At 46.2% G+C, this 17,058-nt stretch overlaps 1 protein-coding gene across 1 annotated transcript in view; it reads left to right on the forward strand.

Moving 5' to 3' along the window:
- Window positions 1–17,058, forward strand: part of LOC134017420 (receptor tyrosine-protein kinase erbB-4-like) — a 182,002-nt gene that overhangs the window by 90,184 nt on the left and 74,760 nt on the right.

Below are 17,058 nucleotides of genomic sequence, written 5' to 3' on the forward strand. Positions count from 1 at the left end.
ATCTCCCCTGTGGGGATACCTCTCTCTCTCTAACTCTGTTGCCTAGAGACACCTGTATTCTGGGATGTGTATTCCCCCTGGACCCTGATCCTAAGACCCAATAACCAAGACTAGAAATATATCTATCTCCTCAGGGGATTGACTCGGTCTCAATGCCCGAAGTGAAACCTTGAAGTGTCTCTATATTTTGCCCTAGCCACCATACACCTTTACGTGGGGGGTGGACCTAGAATAGAATTTGGTGTAGAATGTCACAGATATTGACAGAGACTGTATTTACCTGTTCATCTGCTTATTCAAGAACTCAATAGTTTAGTTTTGTCCGCAACTCTCCAGTGCCTAATCTAACTGCATTGGTCCCACGGTCTAACTGTCTAACAGTCCACAGTCTAAATTAAAAGTAGGCCAATTTGGCTATTTGGCCAGTTAGAGACTATGAAGAAACTAAATAGTCTCTTATCTGACTTAAGCAATTGCTGAACTGAGAGATGAACCTTAATATGATGATTGAATGGGATGAATAAGGGTGCTTTTGTTGATAAAATAAGAAAATTAAATAAGGTATAATCATATTAACTAACCTCACACCCACACACACACACACACACACACACAAGCACACAAACACGCGCACACACACACACACACACATTCTTCCCCAAATCAGGTGTGTGACAGGGCAGCAGGCCCTGCAATCCAGGGTAGTCCAGGGTGATTGGATAATGGAAGGTCAGGGCGAGGCAAGGCAGTCTCTGCCGTGGAATTGCTGGAGGAGTGAGAAACCGAACACCATTTCAAGTGTTCAGCTGCTGCTGTCGACCTCTGGTGCCCTGCCTTTTCAAGACAGCTCCCTGGCCTCACTTCTTGCAATCTTACCTCCACCACTCTCCATCCCAGTCGTTTCTACTGTCTGGCAGGGCAGCCCCTGGACTGGAGCCTGAGAGACTGACTGTGGTAATGCCTGGACTGCGTTGGGATGAACTGGGCTGTGGTGGGCTGTGTAAGGCTGAACTACAAAACTAGGACACTGATGACATACACAGAAAACCCCAAACTAAATGAGTAAACTTATTTATGTAGGTTTAGGGGAGCCACACAAAACACTGATCAGTATTCTGCTGGAGAACCAGCATTACTGGTAACACGTTCGATCCAGGTGCTTTTAATAAGCATTAGTTAATGGGTAGTAAGGCCACAGTCAGATAGTAAGTCTTATTAAGAAATAACAATGATAATACGCCTTTTAGAAGGGCCTTATTGCTTATTAACTAATGCTTATCACATGCACCTGGATCTTAAGTGTTATCCTAATTCCAAATACTGTTACCTTAAGTCATTTATTTATTTTCTTGGCTATGTGAATGTGGACCCATAGCAATATGTCGTCTCAGTGAAGTGACTTCACTGAAGTGAATAAACATACATGGTGTTATTTTGTGACAGTCCACAGAAGCTACACGCCATGTGTTTACAACTCTTGCTGTTCTATAAAAAGCCGCATGGCCTATATGAGAGCAGCTCAACAACAAGGCAACGCAACAAAACCCAGGCGTTTAAGTTGTTATGTTCCACATAACAAAACGTACAACTCAATCGCCTTACCCCCCACCATGAAAAATAAAGCTAAATCGGTGGTGAGGGGGGGGAGGGGGTGGTGGGAGGGGGGGGGGACGAGCAGTGGAGAGTAGCATGTTAGCGCTGCTTCCATACTGAGGTAATAGACCCATGGGACGCTGGGTACCCTCCTCATACTGCTGCTGCTGCTACCGGGGCCATGGTCGTGCTCAAATGTGCTACTCCTGCCTTTATTTCACCCATAGATCCTCCAGATCCGGGAGGGACACACTGCGACGGAGTACAGTTGGATGGGAGGTGGGGGGGGGGGGCTGTAGGTCGTTGGTTACAAGACCGGGAAATGCTTGTTAGTGGCTTACATGGCCACATGGGTGGCTCGTTTTACAGGATGGCTTCCTGTGGTGCGTGCATGCGAGGCTCCTGGGCTCCTAAGGCTGACAATTAACAAGGGTTAATTGAACATGCTAATGAGGAACACAGGGTGCCACGCGGCGAGGGAGAAGGGCAAGGTGGTGGGTGTATTTTGGGGAAGATTATTATTATTTTAAAACACATTAATAACACGCCTCCCCCGGGCCCCTGCGTCAGATGAGGAAAACTTCACCTTGAGGTGGAATAGAGAGAGTGGAAGGAGGAGGAGAGGGTAAAAAGCTAGCAGGCTAGCAGCTTCCCTAGCTAGGCTGTCTCTTGGGTGATTGAAACTGATGCTTCTGCTCTGCCTTGCTTTTAAAGATAGCCAGAAGATTGATGGCTGCTTCCCAAAGACCCAGAACAGCTTTAGCAGTAAATAGAGTCCATCTTCCAGACTGCCTGCTTGGTTGATGAATCTAGCCCCCTGGTGTGATTAATAACTGTAATTCCTCCCTTAGACTGCTTTTTCTCCACCTTACATGTGAATTCAAGCTGAGTGCTCTGTGAGCACGGTGTCACGCTGGACGTGTTTCCTGCGCCTCACGTTTTTGGGGGATAGTTTAGCTACTTTAGATAACCAGGAAGAGAGAGTTTAGTCCCACTGCTTCAAACTTTGCCATAGAAGCAGCTGTTAGCATGACTAGCCAAACAATCCTCTTTCCACATGAAGCCCCAGGCAGAATTGCTCTATCAGTCCCCCGCCTGGTAATAGTGGCACCCTGCCTTGTCCCTCTACTAATGGACTGATAGGATGTTAATTATACCACTATCATTTACAAACGGAAACGGTAAATATTTCCATTAGGCATCACATCATTAACTCCACGATTAGAGAGTGTACAAAGCGGCTGGAGGTTGTGCTTCAAGAACAAACACGAGCATGTTGTGTTGCCATGGCATCATGCGTGAGACTGCAGAGTACCCCTCTCTGTCACTTTCTGTCTCTCTCTCTTTCTCTCTCTTACTAGTTTTCCCTCCCTCTCTCTCTCTCTCTCTCTCTCTCTCTCTCTCTCTCTCTCTCTCTCTCTCTCTCTCTCTCTCTCTCTCTCTCTCTCTCTCTCTCTCTGTCTCTCTCTCTCTGTCTCTCTCCAGTACGCGATCTTCTATGTTCGTCATTATGGCTTTTATCTATTGTGTTTGTCTCTTTCTCCCCTATCCTCCATTCCCTAAACAACCGACTCCTCTTTTAGGCTGGCACACTTCAGCAGATTGGAATGGCTTTGGGAGGAATGCATGGTGGTCTACTTTTAGAGCCTTTGATGACTCTCGATGAGCTGAAGCGGTCACTTATAAGCCGCAGACAGGAGACGTCTGAACAGTTACTGTGATGGCTTCCAGATGGAAACCAAGCAGATCCATTTCCAGTTCTGCTGGATACGTGTGTCTGCTGGTATTACTATGGTTTTCACTTGATTTCCATCATAACCTAACAAAGACAGCAGTGTTCTTTTTTTGCAATAGTGTAATTAGCATTCTCCACATGTATATTAAGCTCAGACCACTTGAACTTGATGGCCTAAAGGACACAATTTTAAGATGCGTACTGTATACAAAGAAGCCTTTTGTCACTGGATATTCCTGCTCTTGCCTGACGTGCATTCTGCTCTACTGTGGCAATCCTGGGTCAAATATTGTAATTTTAGTAAGAAAATAACTTACTAAAACTCGTCACGTTGTGAAGTGAATGGCGTCTCAGTTCTCTTCTAGGCGTTTAGACAGGACAGGTCTGGCGAGGGTCAGACGAATTTAGGAGGTATCAAGAGAGGCGTCTTATAGCTCATCAGAGCAGTGCTGGCGTGGTGTGCTCCAGAGAGGAAGGAGGGGGGAGGGGGGAATGAGAGGGTAATGAGTCTGGAGAGCAAGCAAGAGCAGCCATCATTTGAGGTAGTCGTTCCCTAGCGCTTTCACTCAAGATAGGATGATAGGCCAGGTAGACAGAACTGGCATTCATTAATGACAGCAGTCAGCCAGCACTCCGCATCCAGATAAGGCCTGGCCCCACAATTTTTCTCTTCCTTTCCTTCTCTTTCTCCCTTTATATCTTCCTCTATTGTCTCCCTTTCTCTCTCTCTCTCTCTCTCTCTCTCTCTCTCTCTCTCTCTCTCTCTCTCTCTCTCTCTCTCTCTCTCTCTCTCTCTCTCTCTCTCTCTCTCTCTCTCTCTCTCTCTCCTCCCATCTCTCCTTGTCCCTCTCTCGCTCTGTCACGCTTTCCCTCGATTTTGTTCCGTATCTCTCTCTTGGCATTTCCCTCTCTCTCTCCTGTCTCCCTCTCGCCTCGCTCTCCCTCACCTTATCCCTTCTGAGATGGAACTTTTGACAGGCATATTTGTCCCCGAGGCGTAGTTCATAAGGCCCGTTCTAGATGTGCATCTCGATGAGCGCGCCTTGCCGGGGCCTCGCGTCTCAGGCCCCTTCAATATTAATGAAGACTGATTAAGTGTTTGGGAGGCCCTGTCTTTGAGCCTCGGCGAGATTGGATTGACAATTGCAATTAGCGTGCTCTCAAGTTCATTTCCATCACTTTAATTTGACATGAATAAGGACATTGAGAGAGACCGCCCTGCACGGAGAAAAAAAGGGCGACGAGGAAAGAGGGCAAAGGGAGGAGAAGTGAGGGGAGAGAGTGATATAGAGATAGGATGTGGATGAGAGAAAAGAATAACAGATTAATCCTGTCTGGTGTTTTTTCTATATATATTTTTCCCAGTCAGGCCAAACAGTCTGTGAGATCCCAGGGCTATATATCAACAGCCATTGGACACCTACAGCCACCTAGATGGTCTTCAGACACATATAGTGTTTATCCATCCAATCTTATTTCCCCCATGTGTGCCCCCACATGCCCCCTCCTCGCCTGGAACATCCATCAGCTGGATGTGTGTGTGCTGGTCATGGCAGACACTGGTGGAGGGCCTAAGCAGTAGAATGCCACCACCAGAAGATTGATGCTCCATGTCCCTTTCAGGGAAGCATTACTTCAGCAGGCAGTGAGAAGTAGTGGGAGCTGGATTGGATCGGTTGTGTGTTTGTTTGTTTGTTTGTGTGTGTGTGTGAGTGGGGCTCGTGTTTGAAAGTGTGTGTGTGTGTGTGTGTGCATGTGTGAAAGGGGGTGTAATTGACATGGAATGTGACAGAAGATAACTTGCTCTTTGGCATCGTGACAGTTGCTTAAAACCCCACCACCTTGGAATAATTCTTTCGAGAGATGTCGGGCATGTGTGTAGGTGTGAGAGCATGCGCGTGTGTGTGTGCTTTTGTCTGTGTGTTTGCACGTTTGTGTGTGTGGGAGCGAATGGGTGGGTAAGTGCATGTTTGTAATCTTCAAGAGGTTGAAACTGTTTACAGGCTGACTGACAGATACATTTTCTGTGTGTGTGCTTCTGGTGTGGTCCGGGCCATCTCTGCTGCTGTCTGTCACACAAGGAGAGAAAGAGAGAGTGAAAGGAAATGAAAGAAACACCTCCAATTGCCCTCCTCTTCCTCTTCCTGATTTACTCGTTAGACTATGTGGCTGTCTGGGAACCGCCCAGGGGAATATCTCTCTCCAACCATCTCACACACCAGTAGTAACCACACACAACCTCTCTCCATTCGTAGTCTCTCAATCTCTCGATATTTTACTCTCACTTCTTAGTCACTCTCTCTTTTCCATTTTTTTAATCTTTCCTGTTCTCTCTCTGTCTCTCCGCTCTCTTTATTTTCCGTTGTCATCCCTCTCTCTCTCTCTCTCTCTCTCTCTCTCTCTCTCTCTCTCTCTCTCTCTCTCTCTCTCTCTCTCTCTCTCTCTCTCTCTCTCTCTCTCTCTCTCTCTCTCTCTCTCTCTCTCTCTCTCTCTCTCTCTCTCTCTCTCTCTCTCTCTCTCTCTCTCTCTCTTCTATCTCTCGCGGCTTCTTTTCCTCAACCGCAGTTCCGGCCTCCGGGCTATAGGGGGCAGACCGCATGTTCACAGTCCAGGACTGACAGGACACGGCCGACTTGTTAATAGTTCCTTCAGGAGACACATCCATTGGCCGGCCCTGGGTGTCAGGAAGATGCATGTACTAGATCCTGCTCCGACTGGGCTACAACACCTCCTCCCAGCAGAAGCTAATGATGCTCCAGCTGTTGATTGACACCTTCATTAAAGACCCATCCATCATTCAGCTGGGACGACTGTGGCTAGCTACATACCCCTCGCCACCGTGCGCACTAGGGAACAGGGACAGACATCACGGTGTCTTAGTAACAACATGGCCAGGACATCTCAGGTCACTCCGAATACAGGGACACCCCTTTCAGACAAGAAGTCATCTTGATTCAGTTAAGCAGGTGGCGTTAGGTTTAGGCAGATACTTTTTTGCACATATATCAGGTTTTTTATGCTTACGAGCTGGAGGGAATGTGTTAATCAAGCGCCCAATTTAACAAAGTGCCAAAGACATAAATAGTATTAACTTGTTCGAGGTTGTAAAGGCTAGCTTTTACTGGCCCCTCGAGCAGCCTGTCCAGACAGCCACAATTGCCAGTCATTGGAATACATCCGTTACTGCAGGTTGTATACTGGCTGTGTCCAGACAAAGCCTGGCCCAAAGAGAACGCCAGACAGTGAGACTATGGGACACGTGCACACACACACCCTCACTCACACACACAGAGTGATACGCACACAGACTTGTCGAGTGTGTGCTTATCACAGCAGAACACCGGCTAGCCTATGAAAGGCGTTGAAATAAAGCTAAACTGAGGACAATAGACCCCCACTCGCTCTACACTTAGCCCCTGGACCCCCCCCCCCCCCTCCCTCCTGTCGTGTCTCATTCCCCTGTGCTGTGGACAAAAGGTGAATGACAGGGACAGAGAAAGTTTCTCCGGCAAATTGAAATAAATGTCCACCCAAGCTGTGTCTGTCGAGTCTCAGAAGGATGATATGTGTTCAGGCAGGCCGGGTACAATGGCTGAATGACCCTGGTGTGCTCTTCATTAGCCAGTGAACTCTGATAACGGCACTCTGGAAGAACAGCCACCAGATCAGCCTGCTCTTTATTCACGGGCTGATACACTCGCTCACTCAGGGGAGGCGGGGAAGGAGGGCCTGCAGGGAACCTTGAGCTTGTGACCTAAAGCCTTTCTTCGTTGGTGTGTGTGTGTGTGTGCGGTGTGTGCATATGTGTGTTGACTGCCGCATGTTTGACTGGTTTCTGTGTCTTTCTGGAAGTTGATAAAAAGAAGTCTGCATGAAGTCTACTTTCTCTCTCTCTCTCTCTCTCTCTCTGTCTCTCTCTCTCTCTCTCTGTCTCTCTCTCTGTCTCTCTCTCTCTCTCTCTCTCTCTCTTCTCTCTCTCTCTCTCTCTCTCTCTCTCTCTCTCTCTCTTCTCTCTCTCTCTCTCTCTCTTTCTCTCTCTCTCTGTCTAGTATATATATATGAATACAACCCACGTTCTGGGTTCTTTGTCACACCTTTGTCAATAACATGGTCAGAGACATATCCGGGACATTATGTTTACAGTTAAGAAAAATACAAAACTATGCGTTCAATACAACTGGGTTCAGTACAGGACCAGATGAGGCCTTGAGGGGAACTTGGAAAGATGGCATAGATAAACACAGGAAATGAAGAATAACTCTGTGATAAAGGGAAGAGAGAGGGAGAGAGTGCCAGCAGCTGGGGCATGGGGAATAATTTGATCGCCAAGGTTTGTCAAAAGCATCTACAGCACGGGCTCGGGTCGCGAAGACATGATCATGGTTGCCTGGGGTGACGGAGGATCCATCTTGTTTTGGTTTGTGCATGTGTGTGTGTGTGTGTGTGTGTGTGTGTGTTTGTGCTCTGCGGACTTCCATCCTACTCTGTTATTATTACTCTTGCTTCCTTGAGGCTGTGTGGTTGGTTAGACTTCATTCTGCCTGGCGATAATCATGATTGGTGGGTTCTAGTGTTTTAGCATGACCTTGTTTTAGCAAAGAGATGGGCTGGAGGCGAGAAAGAGTGGGGATACTCTGGAGGTGATTTGGTTTTATAAAAGAGAAATACCACACTTTGTTAGCATCTTTACTGGGTTCTTTTCTTTATTCTTCTGTCTATTACTACATCAACGGTCTCATGCTACATCAATGCTCATGTGGTTGTAGTCCTCATGGCCTCCTTATCATCAAATGATCTTGCTCTACGCAGAATCCCTAGCTGTTTCCACATGTTCTTGCTTGTTTCCTCCATGTCCTCTCTCTTCCTCCTCCAACTCTCTGCTCCCCCCTCTCGCAGAGCTAACTAGTCACTGTTTGAATAAAAACTCATTAGGATTACATAGCCATTTAGCTAAGTGACATTGGGTGTAATTGTACCATCCATCAATTCCTGTGTAATAACACACTCGGAGGAGCTAAATGTTGATTAGCCCTCGGCCAATTTCACTTGTGGCTGAAAATAATGACTGGGGAGTGAAGACTGCAGGCTGGGAGAAATTGGCCTCCAATGGTGCGGTCAGAGGCACTGACCCACTGAGGCCAAATTAACTTCAGAAGGGAAACAAACTAACGCATTGTTCTTAAACTCAAAAAGCTGGTTTGGTCTGGTCAGATCTATAAACTTTCATGCTGTCTGTCTCTTACTATCTGTTCCTCTCTTTCCGGTGTGTTACTTTCTCCTTCCTCCCTACTTTTGCTTCCTCTGGTGTGTTTTGTTATTGCTTAATAAAGACAACCAGGGCCAGTCTCATTGCCTGCCTCGCCTCCATGGGCCTTTTCCCTTCGCAAGGACCCCCTGATGCAATGCAACCTTGGAACTTAATATTTGTGTTCAACATCCTGAATTTTTATTCAAGAACCTGCAAATGAGTGTGTGTTCAGCACAAAATCAATAGCATTCTGTCTCTTTTTGTCGGTTATTGAATGTGAGTCTTTTCAAAAACGCCCGGCAGACAGCCAAATCAATTCAAAGTGCTCCAGTTCTGCTGTGAGACTTCAGCCTCTGAATTAACCAAGATTGTTAGTGAGGGAAGCTGATGGGTCTCATGCCAAAGCAAACCCTGTGTGCTATGGGCCACTGTGCCTCTGCTGCTGTCTGTGTTTGGACAGACAAGTGGGTCAGAAAAGTGAATCCTGCATCCCATCTGGATAAATAGACTCCAGTCCATTATCCTCTCACCATCTAATCTCCTCGGTTGTGGTCAGCAGGTCCCCTGATTTTCCTTCTGGGCCTCTTGGGTTATGCGATCGTCGATCAAGACTACCATTTCTCAATTGTGGATCTTTAGTGGACTTTTGTCGATTGGGCACTGTGTGCCCACTGGGCCGTGACCGGAGCGGGGGATGAATCTGGACCACGTCTTGACAGACGCCCTTACCGCTGCCTGAGGGTTAACAAAGCTGGACTTAGTTGTCAGACACGTGCTTGTGTTTTGTTATTGCTTAATAAAGACAACCAGGGCCAGTCTCATTGCCTGCCTCGCCTCCATGGGCCTTTTCCCTTCGCAACGACCCCCTGAAATCCAATTGCCTGATTGTAATTACCAGTGGAACCAGGCATGGTAGAAGTCATTAATCAGGGCTACCAAAAAGCATTGGGACTGTCCTGCTCACTGGCTTGTGCTGAGGCATGTATGGAGATATTAGAGTCTAATAGAGCACATGCTGAGGATACAGGTATTAAATGTGGTGGTCCACATTATTAAGTCCAGAGGTGTGCCTGTAATACCGCTATTTTATCTGAGCTGTGAGACATCTTACACTGTAACTTACATTACATATCACCAGTGATTTCTCCACTTCCAGATTTCCTCTTTTCTTGGTAACCCCCTTTAATTCAGTCATGGATTTTCGTCCATGATCCAGCTACAAACATGGTTTTTATTCAATGTTTTTCCTATGTCATGGGGTCTTTTTTAAGCCTCATTCTGTATTCATGGCTTTTTCAGTTCATCTTACTTCTTACTCTCGTCCGTTTCCTTAACACAGCAGCTTGTAATCATTGTCTGGCTACCTTAACATGTGAGTCTTTGTCCTGACCCTGCAACACACTGTCTGTGGTTGGCTCCTTGATTATTGAGCAGAGGTGTGACAGGATAAGCTCGCGAGGTAATGCATGGGGTTATAATTGAGATGGAAACAGAGGCCAGACCTCTTGACTTCATCGACAAACCGCCTGTGTTGCTCTACCAGAAGTAACATGCTGCTGTGTCTCCAGGTGAGAAGTTGAGAAGCCTCCTCTCCTTGGAAAGAAAAAAACAGACTTTGGAAAGACAAAAGCCGCTGTGAGGGCCATGACAAAAGACCGAGAGGTTCTTCGAGGATAGCCTTTTCTTCTTCCACCCAGATGAGACCAATAATTGAATTGCTCATCAGCTAATGATGCTGTTTTAATGGCATTAATATCCCTCTTCCAGACAGAATAGAGAGTAGAAAAGAGGAAGGAACTGTCCCCCTGTGAAAGAGAAAGAGAGAACGAAAGGAGAGAGGGGGAGAGGGAGACAGCGGGGGTGAGGAGACGGGGATGAGTGAGACAGTGATAGAGAGAAAGACAGAGAGCGAATGTGAAAGAGACTCTGCAAACTGTAATTACAGCCGTTTAGCCATCAAATCAGAGCCTTGCGAGTAGTCCAGCTCCAATCAACTAGGATGTCATGTCTTTATCATCTAATAAATCCACAGATGACTGATCATTACAGACTTTTGACTACTTTTAGGCACAACCATCTCTCTCTCTCTCTCTCTCTCTCTCTCTCTCTCTCTCTCTCTCGCTTTCTCTCTGATTTTCATTTACGGACAGATACAAAGAAAGAGGAAGAGAAAGAGAGAGAGAGAGAGAGAGAGAGAGAGAGAGAGAGAGAGAGAGAGAGAGAGAGAGAGAGAGAGAGAGAGAGAGAAAGAAAGAAAGAAAGAAAGAGAAAGAAAGAGCATAATAATTCACCTAAACGCCTGATAGTCATCGTCAAGTGGAATGCCGTGGCGTAGGAGAGGAAGAAGAGAGCGAGGAGGACACGAGATGAAGACTGACATTACTGGAGGTGCATGAAAACAGCCCTGTGCTGTGACGTGGGTGGCGATTGTCTGTCACTCTGACCCCATAGCAACCTTCAGGATTGATGGGATGCTCGGGATGATATGAGTTGCCAGGCCTAGGGACCTTTACTCTGCTTGAATATCACACTCAGCCCCCGGGACAGGCAATCCTGTAGTAAATACTACTGCTCCAAGGAGCCTTACATCACTCGGGGCTTGTGGGAAGCCCCTTGAGATGTATCTAAGCCTTCTTTAATGCCTGGTGATTACAACAGGCCTATCAAAGACATCAACCATTAGGCTGGGATTTACACACGCTCGTGTGGGATGCGCACACAGATATACGTATGAGACTAATTGGCTGAACTGAAATTGAAAGCTAATTTTCAATGGATTAAAATAACTGAATGAGCGCCAAAATTTTAAGTCTGACCTCGTAAACAAGCTCTCTCAGGATCTGCAGTATTAACATCGATAGCAGTGCCTACTGTACTGGGATTCTCATGAGTTCTCATCACTGGGTAACCAAGACAAACTTGGAAACCCAGATCAACAAGGTACAGTCTAATACATACCCCCTAGTGTACAGTAAAAAGTAGGAATTGGCCGAGAATCCAATCAGGTTACTGGGAACTTGGAACTTAATGCAACCTTGGAACTTAATATTTGTGTTCAACATCCTGAATTTGTATTCAAGAACCTGCAAATGAGTGTGTGTTCAGCACAAAATCAATAGCATTCTGTCTCTTTTTGTAGGTTATTGAACGTGAGTCTTTTCAAAAACGCCCGGCAGACAGCCAAATCAATTCAAAGTGCTCCAGTTCTGCTGTGAGACTTCAGCCTCTGAATTAACCAAGATTGTTAGTGAGGGAAGCTGATGGGTCTCATGACAAAGCAAACCCTGTGTGCTATGGGCCACTGTGCCTCTGCTGCTGTCTGTGTTTGGACAGACAAGTGGGTCAGAAAAGTGAATCCTGCATCCCATCTGGATAAATAGACTCCAGTCCATTATCCTCTCACCATCTAATCTCCTCAGTTGTGGTCAGCAGGTCCCCTGATTTTCCTTCTGGGCCTCTTGGGTTATGCGATCGTCGATCAAGACTACCATTTCTCAATTGTGGATCTTTAGTGGACTTTTGTCGATTGGGCACTGTGTGCCCACTGGGCCGTGACCGGAGCGGGGGATGAATCTGGACCACGTCTTGACAGACGCCCTTACCGCTGCCTCTCTTGCCCTCCCGAATTTATGGAGCCGTGAGGCCCATAAACCTTTATTAGCTAATAATGCTGTTACGGCCATTAAGCCTAGCCTGGACGTAGAGCCTGGGTTTCTCAGGGCATAGAGCCTGGCAGGACTAGTAACGCAGGCCAAGGATGCAGTTAGACACTCAGAGTCAGGTGGTGTCGGTAACAGAGAGGAACCTCACAAAATTGAGGACAAAATGAATAGATTTATCTCAAGCTCCAGAATCATTTCAGGAAGAGCCTCCTTCTCCCGCCCGCCCACCCCCACCACACAAACCAAAAGAAAATGTTGCCAATAAAGTAGTATGTGACAGTGGACTGAGCCTGCAGGTGTTTTATATTGCCTTGGTGAATTATGCAGGAAGAAGCAGGGGGTTGTCTGGCTAGCACCCTCCAGCTGGAAACAATGGGTTGTTTGCTTTAGGTTGTTTTGATTTGAGTCGTTTTATGTATTTGTTGTTTTTTGGGGGAGGGTTTATCTCAATACATTAACAAAAATGCTAAGACATAAATAAGATTGTTCATGATGGATAATCATCCAAAAGCAATCAGTCTGGAGAACATATTTTATGTCAAATACACAATAATGCTTATTTTTTCTGTGGAGATTAAGGACATCATTATCATCACGGTATCGGCATATGTATTAAGATGCAAACTTTGGTTTGATAAACGTACAGGGGCAACCCTACCCTTCTGTATGAACTGTATACATGTATGTATACCTAAAACAAAGTAGATAACAGGATGCTGATGTGGTCTTTTCATGAAACCTACTTTACTGAAAAAGGGTTATAGCTCTATAAGCGTGTTACGTGTGTGACATATCAGACACTTCATCTCCCTTGGTATGTGTTTACATAACGCTAGCATGCTGAGGAGGTTGTTATTGTAGATATTATATTACAAAACCATTTGGAGTCATATTACTTCACAAGGGCCTGCATCTGCATACATGTTCTCAATTCATTTTAGATACATAAGGAAGTGTGGCTTTGTTCATTGAAATGCAAAACCACACATCTTTTAGTCCTTTGAATAACATCTTTAAATAGGGTTTTATTCAAGGCAGTCAGACTGGCTGAAACCGTAGAGAGGATTGATGAGGGTTCCGAACAATGCACAGTCCTGGTGGTTTGTGTCTGAGGCGACAACGTGCACAAATACGCCAATTGTTCCTTTGAGTAGATTTATTAGAGGCTGTGATGTTGTTGGTGTCCACAGGGAGAATCTATTCAGTCACAATCAGTGGTAAGTGACTCTCCAATTATTGCTTTAGGTATCCCAAACAACACCCAAGGCTCTTACCCTTGGGGGCCACACTCATATCTGAGGCAGCACAACCTTGACAGCGCAGCTGAAAGTCAACAATGATTAGGTCTTTGACAGAGGCACCACTGCTCAGGCTTTATCAGAGGACGTGGGGAATCATGTTAACACAAAGAACGAGACAGTAGACGTGTTCGCACAGGAACGTCGAAAATGATTTCCCTGTGTGTGGAGGAGAGATGTGCGGAACCAGTTTGAGCGGTGAGGGATCGTCAAAGCCTGCTGGGTTTAGTTATCTGAAGGCGTGGCTCCTTAGGGTCCTGGAGTTGGGGGGTTGAGGCCTGATTAACCGGGAAGTTAACCATGGCTTCTGGTCGATGGTGTGGCGTCCTACCCAGAGTGCCGTGCGTAGGAAGGTGATTATTGTCCGATTAAGACTTGTCGCAGAATGTGCAACCGTAATTGAATAATCGCCGCTCACCCAAACGATCCCTCGGCGGACCGGCTCCTCATCAGATCTGTGCAATATTAACCATGACACGGGTGTAACCAGGCTGGTAATTAATGCACTGAATCAATTACAAATTACTCTATTTGGAGAATTCCCCGCAGGAGTCCACTCATTACTCCACACTGATGGAGTCGTGGTCCCACATGGACAACGGGAGAGTGCCACTTTTGATTCCATCTTTCTTCTGTCAACCTCTTATCTTAGGGCACAGAGGCTCAGAGAGGCTTCGGATTCACCAGCCTACCCTACTCTGGTTTGTGTGTCTACAGTGACTCGAGTGAAATCGGACCATGGCATTTAGGCTGTCAGAACTCAAGGCCGTGTTTTACTGTCTCTGAGCTCTGCTCAGACAGTTTTAACTGCATGTGAGCCCTGCTGCGAAAAACAAGAGGATCTCACCGCAGACACTTACCTACAATGGCAGGAATGTGCGGTTATGGAGTAAATACAGTGTGTCTCCGCTCTCCTGGCATAAATGGTTTGGATATCATACAGTGAGTGCACTGCTATTCATTTTTCGGGCTGTGATGGAAGTCAGCTTTGATGACAGAGGGCTTTTGGGAGCTGTCAGGAAACTAAATGGGAAAAAGGATGAGAAACAGTGGAGAGGGACAGGGAGACTGGAGTCTGAGAGCAAGAGAAAAACACAGCGACACTTATCCCTGCACTGTGCCGACGACTAGATAGAAGCAGCGATGGTATAAAAATCAGGAGTCAGGTGGCTGAGTGGTTAGGGAAGCAGGCTAGTAATCAGAAGGTTGCCAGTTCGATTCCCGGCTGTGCCAAATTACGTTGTGTGCTTGGGCAAGGCACTTCACCCTACTTGCCTCGGGGGGTATGTCCCTGTACTTACTGTAAGTCGCTCTGGATAAGAGTGTCTGCTAAATGGCAACATTTAAATGTAAAAACCCAGTTGTCTCTAGAACCTTGGCTTTTACTTATTGTAAGTGTGTTAAATGTTTCAGTTTAAGGAACAATCTTGACATTGACTCCACAAGGGCTATGCCACTGGGCTGGAAGTGCCAGGCTGCAGCCAGGGCTTGCTACTTGCCAAAACCAGACTCGTATCAATGTCCTTTAATGATGATGTAACTTCCTGGTACATTAGCCAATGAAAGCCTCTCCAATTGTCTGTATATAATTCCAAATGTGTTCGGATGGAATCCACATGGAAGTCATAATTACAGAAAATAACTCTCACTATGAACTTACCTTTGCAAATGCATTACCATTTGAGTGCAGTACAGTGAGAGAAAGAGAGAGAGAGAGAGAGAGAGAGAGAGAGAGAGAGAGAGAGAGAGAGAGAGAGAGAGAGAGAGAGAGAGAGAGAGAGAGAGAGAGAGAGAGAGAGAGAAAAAAACGAAAGGAAGAGATCATCACCATTCAGTGATGGAATAGAGGAGGCAAGATAAACAGAATTGTGGTGTATGTGCGTGTGTATGAGAGAATGAGAGAAAGCGAGAGAAAAAACGAGAGCGAGAGAGCGAACGAGAGAGAGAGAGAGAGAGAGAGAGAGAGAGAGAGAGAGAGAGAGAGAGAGAGAGAGAGAGAGAGAGAGAGAGAGAGAGAGAGAGAGAGAGAAGATGCACGGTTATTCTTAATTACTGTGGTGCCAAATCAATAGGCACTGTGGCACGGCTCATTATGTGAAATGTGATGGAGAGGAGAGAAATGAGCTGAGCCCAGTGTTGGGAGGGTTGAAGACATTGTTGGGAAAATCAGAGGCAGTCACCTGTGGCCCTGGCATACACACACAGACACACACAGACACACACACAGACACACTCACGCACAGCAGTGGACTTCCTGTCAGCATCCCTGGCATGCCTCTGGGGTTCTCCCGGAGAGGAGGATGAAAGCGGGAATCAGAGCAACAGTGGTCTCCTCAATCTTTCTATCGCTTTAATCAGGCTGCCTACCGCTTACTTAGCGGAGGGGAATCACCCCTCAGCCTCTCCCCTTCCTCCACACTTGTCCCTCCCCTATTCTCCCCTCCATCCCTATAGTGAAGGGATGAAAGGTATCCGTTCCCACTGGGGCCCGCCTGCTCATCCTGGCCTTACAGAGGGGCTCTGCTCTGGCTCCTAATAAGCTTGACGCCCACAGAGCTGTGTGCTTCCCTGGAAACACCACTTCATTAGCATCCACCCGTAAGATCAGCTCTGAGTGGAACCTATAGACATCATCCACCTTAATTGTGCTAAGTGTGGACCTTATCAAATGCCACCATGCAGAAAAAACGTAATTTGGGTGCAGATCTCTCGCTGGGAAGAGGATTAAGTGGGTACTCTTGTGCTGAGTTGATGAAAACATCTTTCGTTTTTTTTCTTTCTGCTGGGAGTATATGATGCTCACATGGATGTCCTCTGTTGGAACACACAGACTTACCATCATATCCATGTTATGCACCTTTAAACAGCACAATCACATGCACAGATATGCTGATACATGTACATACATAATATGTATCCTCAAACATACCCACCCACCCACGCACTCACAAACAGACACACCACAAACTGAGAAGATTTGAGACGTCGAAATCTTCTCAGTTTGCCAGCGGACCTTCAGATATCCTGATTGTCTATCAGGCATTAGAGGAGCCAGATGGTTTACAAATGTGAAATAGTTGCCCCATCCAAAACAAGCTGAAAGACTGCATTAGGAAACGCTGACTCAATCTTTCTCAGCAGCTGTGTCGCTTTGATGTCAAGTCGTCTCAGTCCTAAGAAAAGGAAGGTGATTTCCGAAATTGAGTTTTAGTGAATTCAGAGGGTGTCAATATGGCATGAGCTTCCCAAAACGTGTTAAACCACAGCTGATATATGTGTTTCTCTTGTTAATGGACATTTTCCCTTGATACTGTATACAGACCCTACACAGGGTCTCTTGAGTGTCTTTTTGAATTCAAACAATATGGAGAAAATCAAAAACCTTTAGTGTTGAAGACACAGAAACCAGAACACACACACACATATAAAGCATATAAACAGCATATACACATATATACTATAGTATGCAGTAGTATACTGCATGTGTAGTGTATAGTAATATGTGTGTGTACATAAACAGCA

The sequence above is a fragment of the Osmerus eperlanus genome, chromosome 3 (genome assembly GCF_963692335.1).
Source record: "Osmerus eperlanus chromosome 3, fOsmEpe2.1, whole genome shotgun sequence".
NCBI lineage: Eukaryota > Metazoa > Chordata > Actinopteri > Osmeriformes > Osmeridae > Osmerus > Osmerus eperlanus.